Raw genomic sequence first — 18515 nt, forward strand, 5'->3', positions numbered from 1 at the left:
GCTTGAAAAGCAGACAGATTAAGAGCACCAGGTGCCATTACTGGCTTGACGATGGAGGGGCCACATGTCAAGGAAATGGAGATCTCATTTCTACAACCTCAAGAACTGCCAATAACCAAAGTGAGCCTGGACACTGATTCTTCCCCAGAGCCTTCCATAAAGGAATGCAGCCTGCTGATACCCTGATTTGAACCCAGTGGCAAAACCCTGAGCAGAGAATCCAGCCACGCAGTGCCAGACTTCTGACCGGCAGAAACATGCTGCTAAATCTGTGGTACTTTGTTACAGCAGCGATTGCTAACTAATAATACATTTCACCCAGTTTCACCAGTTGTTAACATGTGGCCCCATCTGCATTATCATTCACTCTCTCATGTTTTTCTAAGCCATTTGGGAGTAAGTTTCAAGCATGATGCCCATTTACCCCTAACTACTTCACTGTGTATTTTCTAAAAACAAAGACATGAGGTTACATGATGATTAAAGATAGAAAATTTGGCATGATGCAATGCTACTATGTAATGTTCAATCTATATTCAAATTTTGCTAATCTCCCAATAATGCCTTTTATAGCTATTTTCCCCCCTGCTCAGAATCCAACCAAGGTGCATGCATTGCATTCAGTTGTCACGTTTCATTAGCCTTCTTTATTCAGAAACTCCTCCTCAGTCTTTCTTTCTTGACCTTGACATTTTTCAAAAGTTACATGCCAATTAGTTTGCAGAATGTCCCTCAGTTTGGATTTGTGTGATGCTGCTTCTTGATTATATTCAAGCCATGCATTTTTAGCAGAGTTCCCCAGCACTGATTCTATATTCTTAGTGCATCATATCAGGAAACAATGTCTTTTTTTCTCCATTATCCGTGTTATTACCTTTAATTACATGGTTAGGGTGGTATCTGTCAGGCTTCTCCATTGTAAAGGTATTATTTTTCCCTTTATAATTAGTAAGCATTTTGAGAGAGATATATTAGTGAGACTATGAATATATCCCATTCTTTATCAAACTTTCATCTACTAGTTTTAGTACCCATTGATGATTTCCACCTGAATCAGTTATCAATATTATAGTTGTAAGATTGATTCTGTGTTAATGTTCAAATCATCCCAGATCTGGACAAGAGGAGACCCTTCGTATTGTCCTACATCTAGGCAGGAGGAGCTGTGTCAAATTCCCATCATTCTTTGAGAATTTACTAACCTTCTGACCCTCAAGATGTTCCAGACTTAGCTGGTATTTTCCCTGCCTCCATCATTTCTTCAAGAATCCTTGATTACTTTTCATGGGGCATCAGATTTAGGAACCTGAATCTCAATGTGTAGGTTTACTCATTACAAGTAGGGAGTGATTCGGGCCCTCTCAGCAAATAGGTCAAGGAATTATGTGTGCAGGTACAGCATAAGTACACACTGATGTCTCCAATTCCAATCTAGTAATTTACATTGGAATCCATTTTATCAGTTAGGAGTCTTTTGTTGGAACAACAAAATCTGATTTGAGCTAACTTAATGCAAAGAGATTTTACTGGAAAATCAGGAGTTTGTAGAATGAAGAGCGAATGTAGCTTAACCATAAGTGGAACCACTCCCATGGCTCAACCTGAGTAATTCCACTCTGAATCTGTCATTCTGCTCCATGTGTCAGTTCTAGGAAGGGGTACATCTGACTGGCCTGGCTTAGGTCACGTGTCAACTACAGCAGCCATGCTCTAAGATGCTCCCCTGTCATCCCCACCTCCACGTATTCACATGTTTGTGCTGTCCCTTCCCATATGGTATCAGGGTTGGTCTATATGACCAATAGCATGCAGCAGATGTGCTGGTTTGTCAAGTCCAAAATTAGGTGGCTGTCATCTCCAGACCCTCAGATCACTCACTCACAGGAAACCCTGGCATGAGCAGACCTACAGACAGTCCTAGGTAGTAAGAAACAGAAGCGTCCTGACAACAGCTGTGTCAGTAAACTTGCAAAAGAGGGGTCCTTGTGTGGGCCCCTCCCACATTAAACCAGAGTTGGTCTATGTGACAAGAGCATACCACAGCAGAAGTGATGGTTTGCCACATACATGATTAGGGGATAAGACAGTGGCACCCTCACTCATGTTCATCATGTGTTCTGGGGAAACCATGTTGTGAGCAGCCCTATGTGGATGCCCACATAGCCAAGAACTAGTCTATTGCCATTGATCACATGGACACATGTGGAAGTGGATCCTACAGCCCCAGCCAACAGCCTAACTATACTCTCATGGGAAATCCTAAGCCAGAACCACCAAGCAAAGCCACTCCCAGATTCCTGATGCTCAGAAGCTGTGTACAAAATAATAAGGTCTGGTTACTGTTTTAGGTTTCCAAGATTAGGGGTGTTTTGTTACACAGCAGTAGATAACTAATATACCAACTCTGTCTATACCAGGCTGGAGAGACTTGTCTTTGCTCTGATAAAAATAACGTAAACAAGATTGTAGAGGTTCTGTTCAGAAATTATTAAGGAAACACAACTTTTTCAAGTACCCTTGAGTGTGCTCATAATTTTCAGATACATCCATTTACATATAAATTGTTATGTGAATTGTAAGCAATTTCATCTACTCATTAAAAGAGGTTTCCCTGAGGATTCCCACTGGTTAATGCTTTGCTTGGTTTCTGTTGATGCATGTGTTTCAAAATAAAACAAGTTTAAAAATATTCCATGATTCAGACTTTGTATCCATAAAGACATGCTTTCCAAACAATAACCTCTGTATTATTCTGAATTTTTTCTGGACCATCACTGCCATACCATCTTCAATGTTGATGGCAGCAAAATTCAATTACTGGTAAGAACAAATGCTAAGGCCAAGTTTCATTTGTAAAATACACACAGACAGAACCAGTGCCCAGAGAATCAAACTACCAGCAAAAGAGAAAGTTTTCAATCTACTACTTAAGAAAGCATGAATATGGAGAAGTGATTAAAATGATAAGCCTAATTAAATGTTCATAACAAGAATGTTGATTTCCCATAGGTAGTTGTATACAATTGTAAAATTAAATAAATAGTAATTATAATCTCAGTAAAGTAGTATAAAACTTTAGCACTCAGTGAGCAGAAAAGGAAGGGCTGGGAAAGATTGGAAGGGAGATCCTGTCTTTGGTTTCCAATTGCAAATAAGAAACTTCCATTCAAACATTCCCTGACAGCTAATGACTAGCCATGTACAGGGGCCAGGATGATTCATTCACAGTTGTCTCTCAGGAAGCACTCTCCCATTGGTCATTGTCTCAGTCTGCTTGGGCTGCCATAACAAAATACCATTGACTGGGTGGCTTAAACAACAGAAATGTATTTTCTCATCATTCTGGAGACTGGGAGTCCAAACTCAAGATGTCAGCCTGTTTGATTCTTGGTGAGAGCTCTCTTCCTGGCTTGCAGACAGCCGCCACCTTGTGTCCTTACATGGAGAACAGAACAAGCTTTGGTGTCTCTTCCTCTTTTAATAAGGACACCAGCCCTGTCAGATTAAGGCCATGCCCTTAAATGACCTCATTTAGTTTTTATTACCATCTCACAGGCCATCTCTCCAAATACAATCACATTTGGGGTTAGGACTTCAGCATGTGAACTTGGAGAGGATACAGACATTCAGTCCATTAAAAACCATCATGCCATGGTTAGATTACTAAATGACCCTTGAGAGTCTGTAATGAAAGCAGCTTTAACCTCACCAAGAAAATTAAAAATATATTCTTGGAACAGTCAAGAAATGAGCTGGACATTCAGTAATGCTACGTTTACTTAGAACTCTGTTTCTCTGCAACCACTCACAAGTAGAAATGGATTATTTTCTATTCAAACTTACAACTGGTCCACACTACCCTGAATAATCAACTTGCCTGATCCAGAATTTTAATTATTTATGCAGCAACAACTATTGTACTTCATTGATTTTAAGATACATATTTTTTTTCACCTTTTAACACATCAGGAGGTGACATAACTAATAGCACCTTACAATTATAATTGGCACTGCTTTTCCGTCTTAGGAATACACATAATAGTGGTATATCTCACAACTGATGGCATCTTAGATTCGATGAAATATAGATTTTAGGTACTGTTTGAAATTTTTTTAGCAAATACCATCCTATGCAATCTTATAAAAATGCTATGAGGTAGATACTATTTTTCACTCTGATTTTATCTTTAACAAAATGTACAGAAATTAACTAATTTGCCCACAGCCTCATAACTAGAGATTGGGAAGAGGTGATATTCAAACCTAAGGATGAAAGAAAGATTCGCCTCTTGCTTTATAGCCTGTATTTTACCAAGTAAAGCCCAAAATGGCATCTCTACCTCAGCAAGCCATGGGATATACCTCAGTTTCCCACTGACAACATCTTTTTCTATTTGATGACAGGGTTTGTGAGGTTCCACACAGTCTTTTCAGAAATTTGTGTATTGGTGATACTGGACAACTGATGTGGTTTGGCTATGTCCCCACCCAAATCTCATCTTGAATTGTAGCCCCCACTATTCCCACGTGTCATGGGAGACACCTGATGGGAGGTAATTGACTCATGAGTGTATGTCTCTCCCATGCTGTTCTTGTGATAGTGAATACGTCTCACAAGATCTGATGGTTTTATAAAAAGGAGTTCCCCTGCACATACTCTTTCACTTGCTGCCATGTAAGATGTGACTTTGCTCCTCCTTCACCTTCTGCCATGAATGTGATGCCTCCCAGCCTTGTGGAACTGTGAGTCCATTAAACCTCTTTTCCTTTATAAATTATCCAGTGTTGAGTACTTCTTTATTAGCAGCATGAGAACAAACAAATACAACTATGATCTTTGAATAAGGATATATTTTTGTTTCTTTGTAATTTCCTGGCACAGGAGGTAGGTACTCAGAAACAGATACTTAAAGTTCCTCAAAGCCTAATGGCAGAAAATAAGGATCCAGTGTGAATGGCACAGAAATTGCTGCATATAATTGAGCCGTTCACGTTATAACATTGTATTAGTTCACAATCTCCAGAGAAACAGGACCAGTTGAATGTACACATAGAGAAAAAGAGATGTATGTTAAGGAGTTGTCCCATGCAATTACGGTAGCAGGCAAGTCCCAAGATCTGCAGTCTATTAAGATGGAGACTCAGGAGAGCCATTTGTCTAGTTTCAGTCCAAGTGTAAAGGCCTACTGAAAACCAGGCGAGCCAATGGTGTCATTCCCATTTGAAGGTCAGCAGTTTTAAGACTTGAACTGAAAGCCAATGTTTCAGTTCAAGTCTGAAGGCAGGAGAAGACTGATATCACAGCCAGGCATGGTGGCTCATGCCTGTAATCCCAGCACTTTGAGAGGCCTGGGCGAGCGGATCACCTGAGGTCAGGAGTTTGAGACCAGCCTGACCAACATGGAGAAATCCCGTCTCTACTAAAAATACAAAATTAGCTGGACGTGGTGGCACATGCCTACAATCCCAGCTACTCGGGAGACTGAGGCAGGAGAATTGCTTGAACCTGGAAGGCGGAGGTTGCAGTGAGCCAAGATCACACCACTGCACTCCAGCCTGGGCAACAAGAGCAAAACTCGGTCTCAAAAAAAAAAAAAAAAAAAGAGACTGATATCCCAGCTCAAAGGCAGTCAGGCAGATAGATTTCTCTCTTACTCAGGAGTGGAGCAGCCTTTTTATTCTATTCAGGTCTTCAGCAGATTGGATTGGATGAGGCCCACCCACATTTGAAAGGGCCATCTGTTTTACTCAATCCACGATTCAAATGTTAATCTCCTCCAGAAACATCCTCCCAGACACATTGGGAATAATGTTTAACCAAGTATCTGGGCACCGCATGGCCCAGTCAAGATAACACATAAAAGTAACCATCACAAGTATCTTACAGCTATGTATAACATATAGTAGTGTAGGATGGGGGGATAAATGGAAGCTGAAACAGACTAGAAACTAGCAGCTTTTGTTAGAAACTTAATTCTCTAGAAAGGTACAGGAGGGATAAGCCTAGTACCAGAGAGTGGCCACTTCAAGTAAATTCACTTAAAACAAAGATGATTTTTTTCTCTTAAACAGCAGGGGAACATAATGGTGTGGCAATCCATCTTGAAAACTGAAGCTAAATATTGAGAACATAACATGAGGCCCATGCAATAAGTGAGAGGTTGCAGATGAAACTTCTCATATGGAGTTTACTTTAAAGTTTTGAAGTGTGAATTGGAGTAGGCAAGACTGTGTTATCCAGAAATGGGGTTGCTCCTAGGAGGGAAACTGGACAAAGAAAAAAACTAAACACTGTCCCCTTCATGCTGTCTGTTAATCCTTTCAGTGGCTAGGCTACTTCCCTTCTGGCTTTGTCTGGGTGGGCAGATGGGAGGTAGATGTGTAGGTGCTTATTTCTATTTATTTTACCAACTCTTACGTACAGCATACTATGTGCCAGAGACTGTTCTTGGTGCTCTCTGAGACATATTTTTTAAGTGGGGAAACTTGAAACTGTTACTCGATTCCTTTCCACACTTCTGAAATTGCAATCGGGCTGCATATTTTCTGTTCAAAAAAGACGACTTAAAATACTGGCAGGGCTGTAAAATGTGAGATGGCTGTTTCCTCATTCACCAGAATAGTTGATATAGACACCATTAAAAGTGTTATGATAATCCTTACAACAAAAATTGATTGCTTCAGGACTGCTATAGAGAATGGATTAACTTTATCTAAAGAGTAAATAGCTTAAATACATATCTTTTTTTCTTATTAAATATACTTTTAAGAAAAGTTTCAAATAACAGAAAAAAAATACCAATTTGTCCCAGTGCAGGCAGGGCTTTTCTATCGTAAAAGGGATAAAACACAAAACCACATCTGCAATAGAAGTTCTCCAGCTGAAACTACTTGAAACTTAATAGAGACACAGAAAGCATCAGATTAGGGAGACTTTCTTCATGCTATTATTTCCCTTGCATCCTTTTCCTTTTGTTCAAATCCTTTTTCCCCTTCTTCCTCCTGCCCAGCACTAGAAAATATACCCTCAAAGAGACGTCTCACACTCCACTGATCTTCTTGGAAGGCATTTGTTTGATTTCAGAGTGGTTTTCTGTATGGCATTTTCAGCGTCTCTCTCCATGGGAGCAGAACAGAGGAAAGAGAAGGATAAATACAAGATTTCATGAAATGAAAGCAGAAAATGAGGCCATGGCTAGTTGCTTCCCTTGGCAAACATGCCCAGTATTCCCAGTTGCAGTTCTCTTATAATTCTCAACTTTCTTCCCCTATCTCTGTCCAAACTTGGCTTTTAATCAAGAAGGAAGACATCGCTTTATAGAAAATTATAGTAGCCATTCAATGGAAAAACTTGGTAGTTTAGACGTGAAGACAAATACCCACTGAGCCCCTACTATGTGCCTGGGCCTCTGCCAGGTATTGAGGATAGGCCAGTAAGAAAGAGAGACACTTCCAGTCTCAACAAGTATAGAAGGCAAATAGAATTATCTGACTGTTCTCGTAAGATGGAAGTGGATTTATCTTTACCTGCTAGTAACAAAGGACAGCGCATTGAACTTAAGAGTCAAAAGAACTGAGCTGGAATACCAGCTTCCAAACTTAGGTAATTTGATTAAGCCTCTCAATCTTATATTTTGCATATATAAGTAGTATATGATAATTATAAAGTTTAAATGGAGTGCTTAATGAACACAGTGGACTACTTGAAACACTGTAGATACTGAATAAATGCCTTTTGGCTTTTATTACATATTTATTCAATAATTATTTGCTAAAAATTTACTCTTCGATGAACACATGCTAATACAACACTGAACAAAACAAGCAAAAAAATTGTCTTCCTTGAAAATCTTTTGTATTATAGTGATAGAAAAAACACAAAGAAAGATGCAATTTAAAACAGGAAGAGCCTAAGAAACTAACATTTGAGTACTGAGTGAGACATTAAAGCTGTTGAAAGGAAAAAGCCTTGCAGAACCTGAGGGGAAAATGTCCCTGTGACTGGAGCTGTGTCAGAGAAGGGACAATAAGGAGATGATGCCAGAAAGACAATAAAAGTGTGTGTGATTACATGGAACTCATGGGTCACTATAGAGGCTTGAGATATTTTGAGCTTATAATGACTTAATGTGACATATATTTAAAAGAATCTACTGTGATCAGAGCAGATTAAAGAGGGGAAAGGATGGAAGAAGCAGAGACACCATCTCCTGCCACAGTAATCCCTGGAGAGCTGGTGGTGGGCTGGACCAATGTGGTAGCAGTGGAGGTGAGAAGAAGCGGTTGGATTCTGGAGGTAGAGGCTTCTGGATATAGAGATTCTGGATGTTAAGAGGCTAACTCCAAAGTTTCGAGTCTGAACAAGAATAGCGGGGTTGTCCCTTAAATAAACCAGGGAAAACTCGGAACTTGGTTGTTAAATTTCATATTCTAATTAGTCACCTAAATGAGAGAAGTCCAGACATTTAAGTCTCAAGTTCGAGAGAGGAGTCTGGCTTTAGGATAGACATTTGCTTATTATTGGCCGTGTGTGTCGTATTTAAAGCCATGAAACTAGATAAAATCCCAGAGGGAAAAACTGCAGCTAGGGGATAAAGAACAAGATCACATCCATGTAAAGAGACTGGGAAAACCACAAGTGGCCTTAACTTAAAAAAAAAAAAAAAAGTGACAGAAAAATGGAAGTAAATATTGATTGGAATGGATTTGAGAGAGAACAGAATTCAGAAACTGTAGACAATAACTATAGTGACTACTTGAGAAATGGTGTTATCAAGGGAAGAAGAGAAATGAGAATCCCACCAATAGGGTATAAAGATGTTATACAGCTGACATTTTTAAGATGTGAGAAATTACATACAGCATATGTGTATGCTATGGGGGAACGTCTCAGAGAGATGTCTGAATAGGTAGAAGGAAATGGGGAGAGCATCAAAGGAAAGGCAGGGTTTTTACAGGAGCACAGATGGTTCATTGACAGTATTCCTTGCCCCAATTTTTGATATGTTACATTTGTAGTGGATGGTCTATTTGCAGGGTATGGTTTTTGCTATGTAGTTCTTAAATTCATCAGAATAAAAAAATATGCCTTGCTTACATAAAACTAGTCCCCATTCAACACCAGGTGCTGTCTTGGTAAGTCTGTCTCTCAGTGACTGTCTAAAATATCCTATGATGCAATTATTACAAAAGGTGAAAAATCTCATAAAATCAATAACAGTGATTTTGGGGCCAGGCGCAGAGTCTCACACCTGTAATCTCACCAATTTGGGAGGCTGAGGCAGACAGATCACTTGAGGCCAGGGATTCAAGACAAGCCTGGCCAAAATGGCAAAACCCGTCCCTACTAAAAATGTAAAAATTAGCTGGGCATGGTGGCGCATGCCTGAAATCCCAGCTACTTGGGTGGCTAATGCATAATAATCACATCAACCCAGGGGGTGGAGGATGCAGTGAGCCAAAATCGTGCCACTGCACACCTGCCTGGGCAACAGAGCAAGACTCTTTTTTTTGTCTTTTTCTTTTTTTGAGACAGAGTGCTGTTTGAGAGCTGCCTGAACAGCATTCATAGCTATTAACTGAGAATTTGGCAGATTTAGGTCAACAATTAAAGATGAGATGGTCAACTGAAATATTCAAAAGAGAGTGATTTAAGTAGCAAAGGCCTAAAAAGAGACCTTTAGGAAAATTGGCGAAGCTCTTGAATGCTTTTGTGAACATCTATAATTATGTGGCAAAAGGTAATTGTAAACCAGAGGATGATATATTAGGCTATATTACATTCTTTCCCTGAATAGCCATGTAGCAAAATCCAGTCGAAGAATTCTATCCCAGCCCTCTTTTCCTTTTCCCCTAGAGCCTTCTTCCTATACCCAAAGAAATAATATATTTTCTAACTTTGATATATTTCAAGGAAAATTTCTCATCTGCTTGGAACACTCTGTCTTTGTGAGATTAACTATTATTGTTTGATTCTAATAGGTATTACGAGAAAAGTTATTCAATGGGTCAAAAATCAAAACAAAATAATACTACATCCTAACCAACATTCCTCAGTCTCTTACTTTACTTTTTAAGATATCTAAAAACCTCCCAGACTCATCACTTCTAATAAGTCTTAAATTTGTCTTCCCTTACTACTCAAAACACTACATTTTCTAAGGACTTTCCTTTTGTCATTTTTCTTAATCAGAAGTCTACTATCTTGTTTACCACTTTTTGCCAAGAATATCATAGATTTGAAGGTTCATAATATCTCAAGATGATAAACACCATGGAGTAAATGCTCTGAGGAGGTCTCATCGTTAGGTAAACGTTGGTCTTTAGAATGCATGACGCAGACTACACACACACACACACACACACACACACACACACACACACAGAGAGACTATACCCACACACACATATACATATGCATCCCTCTTTATAATATACAAGTTAAATAAATAACATATACTTTCAAATGTTATACTGAGATATAACTTACTTCTTAGTGAACCTAATCCACTTATATTTTGTAAACATTCCATCAAACTATGTTATGAACTGTACTGTATTTGTCCCCCACAGTAGGGCCGTATTTGGAGATATAGCTTTAGGGAGGTAAGTAAGGTTAAATAAAGTCATAAAGGTGGGGTCCTAATCTGACAGTACTGGTGTCCCCAGGGTACGAGACATCAGAGAGGTCATTCTTCCCCATGCTCACACAAAGAGGCTATGTGAAAACATAGCAAAAAGACAACCATCTGCAAGCTGGGAAGAGAGCCGCAACTGGAAACTGAATTGCCAGAGGTCCAAGATCAACAACTTCTTGAAGGTGTCAGACATCTAGCCTCTAGAACTGTGATAAAATAAATTTCTTTTGTTTAAGCCACCCAGACTGTGGTATTTTGTTATGGAAGCCCCCACTGTCACTTAGTAATTATAACTTCATAGGCTGAAAAAAAAAAAAAAAGGTGAAATACTTCATATTAGGGAGTAACAGGAAAAATAATCGAGCAAAACAGATGAGTCAAGGGGCTCATCTGTTGAAAGAGAGCTGGGATAGCACTCTTAGACTGGATTTTGCTACATGGCTTTTCAGGGGAAACAATGTAATATAGCCCAATATGTCATCACTCATGTTTCTGAAAAGTCTCTCTCTGTGTGCTTATACATTTAGTAAATTGGCCTTTTAGCCCAATTCATTGTAGATCACTGGGAAATATCAGAGATAAGATATGATCTTCGTTCTCAACTCTTGGTAATTTTAACCAAGTCTGCCTCTGTTTGTACCAACATAGATTATTACAACAGCAAATTGTATTACAGAATGGTCTTACTGTTGGAAAATATATGTGGTTTGTCACTTACTTTCAAAATTTCAGAAAAAAAAAGAAAGCTAGATATGCAGATATGTAATTAGTAGTTCTAATACAGTAGAATGTAAACAGGTGGCAAATCTAGTAAGGAATATAAAGATGTTCATCATACTTTTAATGTTTCTTCAAATTCGAGATATTTCCAAATATGGAGTTGGGGCAGAAAAGTTAACATTACAAACTATAGCTAGAAGCCATTATACAAGTAAAGCCCCCAGACTCCGCTGTTAAATAGCTGCTCTGCCATCTCTCTACTCTGCAAGGTTTTTAACAACTGGCTTCACTCCTCTTTGCCTTGGTTTCTATAGCTGCAAAATAATAAACCTTTCGGGTCTGATGTGAGGGTAAAATGTAATATAGATAATATGCTGAAATGGCACCTTGTATGTAGTAAGTATGCAATTAATAGTAGAAATAGTAATAAAATTAATAATAAAAAATCACTATTATTATAAGCGATTTAAACTACTACTAAACTGGAAAGATCTGGAAATAAACATTTTAAAACTTTGATTCAATTGGTTGTTGCTTAAACTATATTTCTCAGAATAAAGAAAAAGTAAATGCCTTCTAGGAAAAAAAAAAAATCAACATTACAATGCCCCCCCTTACCCAACTGCTGTTCACTGAATTTAAGATTTGAGATAGTTGGCAATCTTTAATTTTTTCCCCACCTGGTGCATTACTTCCTTTATTTCCCTCCCAAGTATTCAGCCAATGAATTAACCCCTCAGCTCTCTCGCCAGAAGCCAACCCATGCCAAATTTAGGGTATGTCCAATGACCTGAGTCATGACTGTCATCCCTGTTACAATGGACTGTACTAGGTATTCCAGTTCCTGTTTGTCTGGCTCTGGTTTTACTATTGCCTAGTGCTTTTAAAGGTTTCAAATCAGCAGGGCCATTAGGGAAGAGGAAATCAAATGAAGTGGCTCCCATGCTCACTGAGTACCTTGCTTCTGAAATAATATAGTTGTGAAGACATAGATAAGACTGCAAAAACCTCTCCATTTGGAGGCAGTTGACAAGCAGGGCACTGACACTGCCCTTCACTGGCATCCTCCTTCTACCCCAGTCACCCCCCCTCTCCCAACATCCCTGAAAAAGGAGGGTGACAGCCAAGTGTATGGTTAACCAAAAGACAAGGAAGCCAGAAGGAGAATTGAAATTGCTGTGTTCAGTTTCACAGAACCTGTTAGAAAACTACACAGCTTATATTTAGAATAAAGCCAAATGGAGAGTTAGAAGATAAAAATAAACAAAAGGACTTGCTTTAGTCCTTATAAGTCCTTTTCAATATGTACATTTGTGATTTCAACAACATTTCATACACAGCTGGATAAATTTCTTATTTGTTTTTCTACTAAATTTGTATGCAGGACCATCTTGGTGTACAAAAATAAATAAATCTCTGTATATATAATGTAGAAATTGGTGATAAGTTTCCACTTGTACATTTTAAATATAAAAACTGTATTTGTATTGTTAACATTTTCCCTTAGGAAATTTTGTTCTATTTTAGCCCTAAGTAAAACATGCTCCAGCAATAAGCTGCATTTTTTTATCATAACCTACACCATATTTTAGGCATTAACCTCTCTCTTATAAATACTATTTTTGTTTACACACTATACATGTCAATATGTATCTAAACCCAGAATTAAAATATTAGAATGCTACTCTCATGTGGCACCATGAATCTTTCCTTAATAGCACTTAGCAGAACCAGATTTCAAATGATTTTTAAATTTCTAATTCCAGTTATTAAAGATGGTGGAGTAACCACCTGTGTTTATCTTCTCTCTTTCCTAAGAACCCAAAAAACCAAAGAAAAGGAAGATATGAGATCCAAACTCAGAAGAGCAAAGTACAGAAGTGAACACATCAACTGTTGAAAGACATTTAATAGCCTTTTGGAAGATGGAAAGCAGGTGGATTAGGAGTGACTGACTGAGACAGGCAGACGTGGACACTGAGGGAAAGAGACTGACTCACTTTCAAGGACCTCATAGGTGCTTCAAAGCATGGGTCTGAGAGCAAGAGGCCTGGCTGCCCATCAGCGGACTCAAGAATAAGTCCATTAGTCACCATTCCCATCCATATTCACAGAGTCTATGTTTCCATAAAAAGCCACAACACTGGGAGAGAGTCTCCAATGTGAAACAGACCAAAATAAATAAACAGAAAAGACAGAACTAGAAAACGAAGAATCAATGACAAGGAACAGAAAAATACCTAAGCATACCAATAGTAGTACTACTACTCAAAAAGGAGATAAAGAGAAGGAGAAAGAGAATGATTAGCACTTACAATGTGACAGGTACCTAAAGTTTATATGTACTTCCTCATTAGTTTTATACATGTGAAATCAAATACATAATGAATACACACACCTGCACACATACATAATCTCATTAAGACTTTGATAATAGGGAAGGTAAGGGAACAAGACAAAGTTTTACAAGGTCACTGTCAAATACTCTTAAAAAAAAAAACTTACACATCAAATCTAGGCAATAAGGATTCTCAATGCTGTTAACCTTTCTGCTATGATACTTCTCAGAGAGAGGTATGTAAAGATATTACAAATGCTATGAGAAAAAAATCAATCACAATAATACAAAAGCATTCTTCAATTTTTTAATAGCTAAAATCAATTTTTCCTAAACAAATCTCAGAAAATTCAAAAAGCAAAGATAAAGAGATGGAAATTACAAAAGCAAACAGAAAATACTTAGAGAAACAATCGAGATGGCCCCAAATCCTATTTTAGAGATAAAGAACAACTACAGAAAGCATAGTAAAGATATTGCCAAAGAAATAATACATATCCAAGATCAGAAAGACTTGAATTCAGTTAGTGTCCAGAAGCATGGGTGAAGAGCACAGGTGCGACCTCATGGAATTCTAATTTTGGGGGACAACAAAAAGAAAATTGTGAGTTTTGAAAGGTCAGGGAAACAAATATTAACGTGCGGAAAAAGAAATAAAGCAATTTTAATAGACTTCTCAAAAGTAACACTGTATGCTAAAAACCAATGGACTCATGCTTTTAGAGGTCAGAAAAAGATTTCCACACCCAACAAAACTATCAATTGAAGCGTGAGACTTAACAAATATTTCAGATCCTGCCTAAAAACTTTTTGATTTTAATATTCTTTATTTCAATAGCTTCTGGAGTGCAAGTGGTTTTTGGTTACATGGATGAATTGTATAGGGGTAAAGTCTAAGTAAGGTTTCAGTGTACCTGTCAATTAAGTACTGTACTCAAAACTTTTATTTTCACTAACACAATTATTTGGGAATTTACTAGAAGATATGCTACAGCAAAATAAAGGAAAACAGTTAGAAAGAGAGAGACGTGGGACCAAGGAATCCAATTCAAAAGAGTGGTGAAGGAAGCCCCAGTCTCAGTTTTTTAGCTAGCCAGAATAAAAGAGCAAGAATAGAAGGGAAAGCCAGAATGAAAATGATCTCTAGAACAAAAGGAAATTTGATAACATGCATAAGCTAAAAACAATTACGCATAGAAATAAAGCAGTTAGAAACAGAAAAACTGTCCAAGAAAGGAAACACTATATATTAACACTAGGTTATATCTAAAATCTAAAATTGATGTATCAATAAATTACAGCATATACATATTGATTAGAAATATGGTGTTAATATAAAATATATAAAAAAAGAACAGTAATTACAACTGAAGAGTGGAATTTGGGACACAGAAAGGTAAAGGAGTTAATTTTTCAAATATATGCCAGTATTATTTTGATAAATCTGATTATATATTTCAAAATCTCACCAGATGATTTTCAAACCATAATGTCTTACATTCATAGGAAAATCCTAATACGTATACATGTGAATATACATTTTTTCACATATCACATAAATGTATGTGCACACACATACATCTACATGCACAAGAATTTATTCCTTTGCATTTGATAAATATTTCTAAAAATCTGTACATTTTCTATCCTTAGCACATTCTTTTCCATAATGCTAAGGTTATTTTTAGGTTAAAAAAATCAAATCTTTATTTGCTACATTTTTCAGATTTACTTAAGCAGCCAAACACCCACATGCACACACAACTTGTTGTAAGAATGCTGACTAACAATTGTTAAAATCTGCAAAATATAAGATCCCCAAAGCATAGGCAACAAAAGCAAAAATAGATAAATGGGATTACATCAAACTCAAAATCTTCTGAGTAACAAAGGAAACAATCAGAGTGAAGAGCTGACCTGCAGACTGGGAGAAAATATTTGCAAACCATACATCTGAGAAGGAATATGATCCAGAATATATAAGGAACTCAGCTCAATAGCAGAAAAAGCAAATAATCCATTGAAAAATAGGCTAAAGATCTAAGTAGACATTTCTCAAAAGGTGACATACAAATGGCCAAAGGTATTTGAAAAAATGCTAAATATCACTAATAACCAGGGAAATACAAATCAAAACCACAATGAGACACCACCTCACTCCAGTTAGAATGCCTATTATCAAAAAGAAAAAAAAAATTAACAAATGCTGGTATGGATATGGAGAAAAGGGGGTAGTTATACACTGTCAGTGAGAATGCAAACTGGTACAGCCATTATGGCAACCAGTATGGAGGTCCCTCAAAAAATTAAAAATAGAAGACTATCTCATGATCTAGCCATCCCACTACTGGGTATGTATTCAAAAGAAATAAAATCGCATGCCAGATAAATAGCTTCAGTGTTTATTGCAGCAGTATGAATAGCTAGATATGAAATCAATCTAAGTGTCCATCAGTGGATGAATGGGTAGACAAAATATCATATATATACATAATGGCATATTAGTGGGTCATTAAAAAAAGTGAAATCCTGTCATTGGTGACAACATTGATGAATCTGGAAGACATTATGTTAAATGAAATAAACCAGGCACAGAAAGACAAATCCTGCATGATCTTACTTACATGTGCAATCTAACAATGTTGAACCCATAACACTAGAATAGTGGGAACCAGAAGCTAAAAACAGATGAAGTGAAAAAGAGATGGGGAAGAGACTAGTCAATGGCTAGAAAGTTACAGTTAGAGAGGAGGAATAAATTCTGGTGTTCTATTGCAGGGGTCCTCAACCCCTGGGCCATAAACCAGTACCAGTTCGTTGCCTGTTAGGAACTGGGCTGCACAGCAGGAGGTAAGTGGCAGACAAGTGCTTCATCTGTATTTACAGCTGCTCCCCATGGCTTGTATTATTGCCTGAGCTCTGCCTCCTGTCAGATCAGCAGCAGCATTAGATTCTCATAGGAGCATCAACCCTATTGTGAACTGCACATGGGAGGAATCTAGGTTGCACTCTCCTTATGAGAATCCAGTGCCTGATGATCTGTCACTGTTTCCCATCACCCCCAGATAAGAACAGCTAGTTGCAGGAAACCAAGCTCAGGGATCCCACTGATTCTACATTATGGTGAGTTGTATAATTATTTCATTATATAGTACAATGTAATAATAACAGAAATAAGGTGCACAATAAATGTAATGTGCTTCAGTCATCCCCAAATCATCCTCCCACCCTGGTCCATGGAAAAATCGAGTTCCATGAAACCAGTATCTGGTGCCAAAAAGGTTGGGGACCACTGTTCTACTCCACAGTAGGATGACTAGGATTAACGGTGGTGTATATCTGCATATTCTCACTCATAGGTGGATGTTGAACAATGAAAGCACATGGACACAGGGAGGGGAGCATCACACATGGGTCTGTTGGGGGAATGGGGGAGGGACAGCGGGAGATAGGGAGGTTGGGGAGTGATAACATGGGGAGAAATGCCAGATATAGGTGACAGGGGGATGGAGACAGCAAACCACATTGCCATGCGTTTTTGTTGGTTTTGTTTTTTGTTTTTTTAGGTGGATAAAAACAGCTTTACTGAGACAGCAGTGTTGCAGCTCTGTGAAGCTCCTTCAGGGCAGGGCTACCCTACAGGGAATGTGCAAAGAGTAGCAGCTCAGGGCAGGTTTACAGTCATATTTATATCTACTTGTGATTATATGTAGATTAAGGGGCAGTCTATGCAGAATACATATGCAACAATGCTACATGTCCTGCACATGTACCCCAGGACTTAAAGTGCAATAAAATATATATATAACAGTGGTGTATATTTCAAAATATCTAGAAGAAAGGATTCTGAGCATTTTTACTACAAGGATATAATAAATGCATGAGCTGGTAGATATGCTACCATACCCTGATTTGATTTTTTACACAGCGTATACATATATAGAAGCATCACACTATACCCCATAAATATGTACAATTGTTGTGTATTAGTAAAAATCAAAAAATTCCCAAAAACAAATGCAGAAATCCCACTGAGTAGCATCCTCATAATATTTAATTAACAATCTTTTCTTGCACACCATCTCTTAGGCTATAAGCTCTGTAAGGACAGGAAACACAACTCCTTTATTTGTGGATGGATCCCTGTAGTAAACAGTCAGTAAATTCTTTTTGAATTCAGGAGTTAATCCTTTTAATCCTCTTTTTCATACATGGCTTACATGGACACAGGAAACAACTGCCATGTAAAAGCTGTATCAATGGCCACAAAACTGCCTGGGGTACCTTTCTACCGTGAAACCCCAGGAAAAATATCCCTGCATAGGACTGTGCCCATACTCCAAGCTAGTCAGGAAATCAGACTTATGGGAAAAAAAAAAAAAAGANAAAAAAAAAAGGTGAAATACTTCATATTAGGGAGTAACAGGAAAAATAATCGAGCAAAACAGATGAGTCAAGGGGCTCATCTGTTGAAAGAGAGCTGGGATAGCACTCTTAGACTGGATTTTGCTACATGGCTTTTCAGGGGAAACAATGTAATATAGCCCAATATGTCATCACTCATGTTTCTGAAAAGTCTCTCTCTGTGTGCTTATACATTTAGTAAATTGGCCTTTTAGCCCAATTCATTGTAGATCACTGGGAAATATCAGAGATAAGATATGATCTTCGTTCTCAACTCTTGGTAATTTTAACCAAGTCTGCCTCTGTTTGTACCAACATAGATTATTACAACAGCAAATTGTATTACAGAATGGTCTTACTGTTGGAAAATATATGTGGTTTGTCACTTACTTTCAAAATTTCAGAAAAAAAAAGAA

The 18515-nt window shown here is 37.9% G+C and overlaps 1 protein-coding gene across 3 annotated transcripts in view; it reads right to left on the reverse strand.

The window, feature by feature from the left end:
* The window catches only part of TAFA4 (TAFA chemokine like family member 4), a 205219-nt gene that overhangs the window by 29033 nt on the left and 157671 nt on the right, over positions 1-18515 (reverse strand). The gene's annotated exons all lie outside the window — the stretch shown is intronic.

Source organism: Cebus imitator, unplaced genomic scaffold (assembly GCF_001604975.1).
Source record: "Cebus imitator isolate Cc_AM_T3 unplaced genomic scaffold, Cebus_imitator-1.0 Scaffold147, whole genome shotgun sequence".
NCBI classification, from domain to species: Eukaryota; Metazoa; Chordata; class Mammalia; order Primates; family Cebidae; genus Cebus; species Cebus imitator.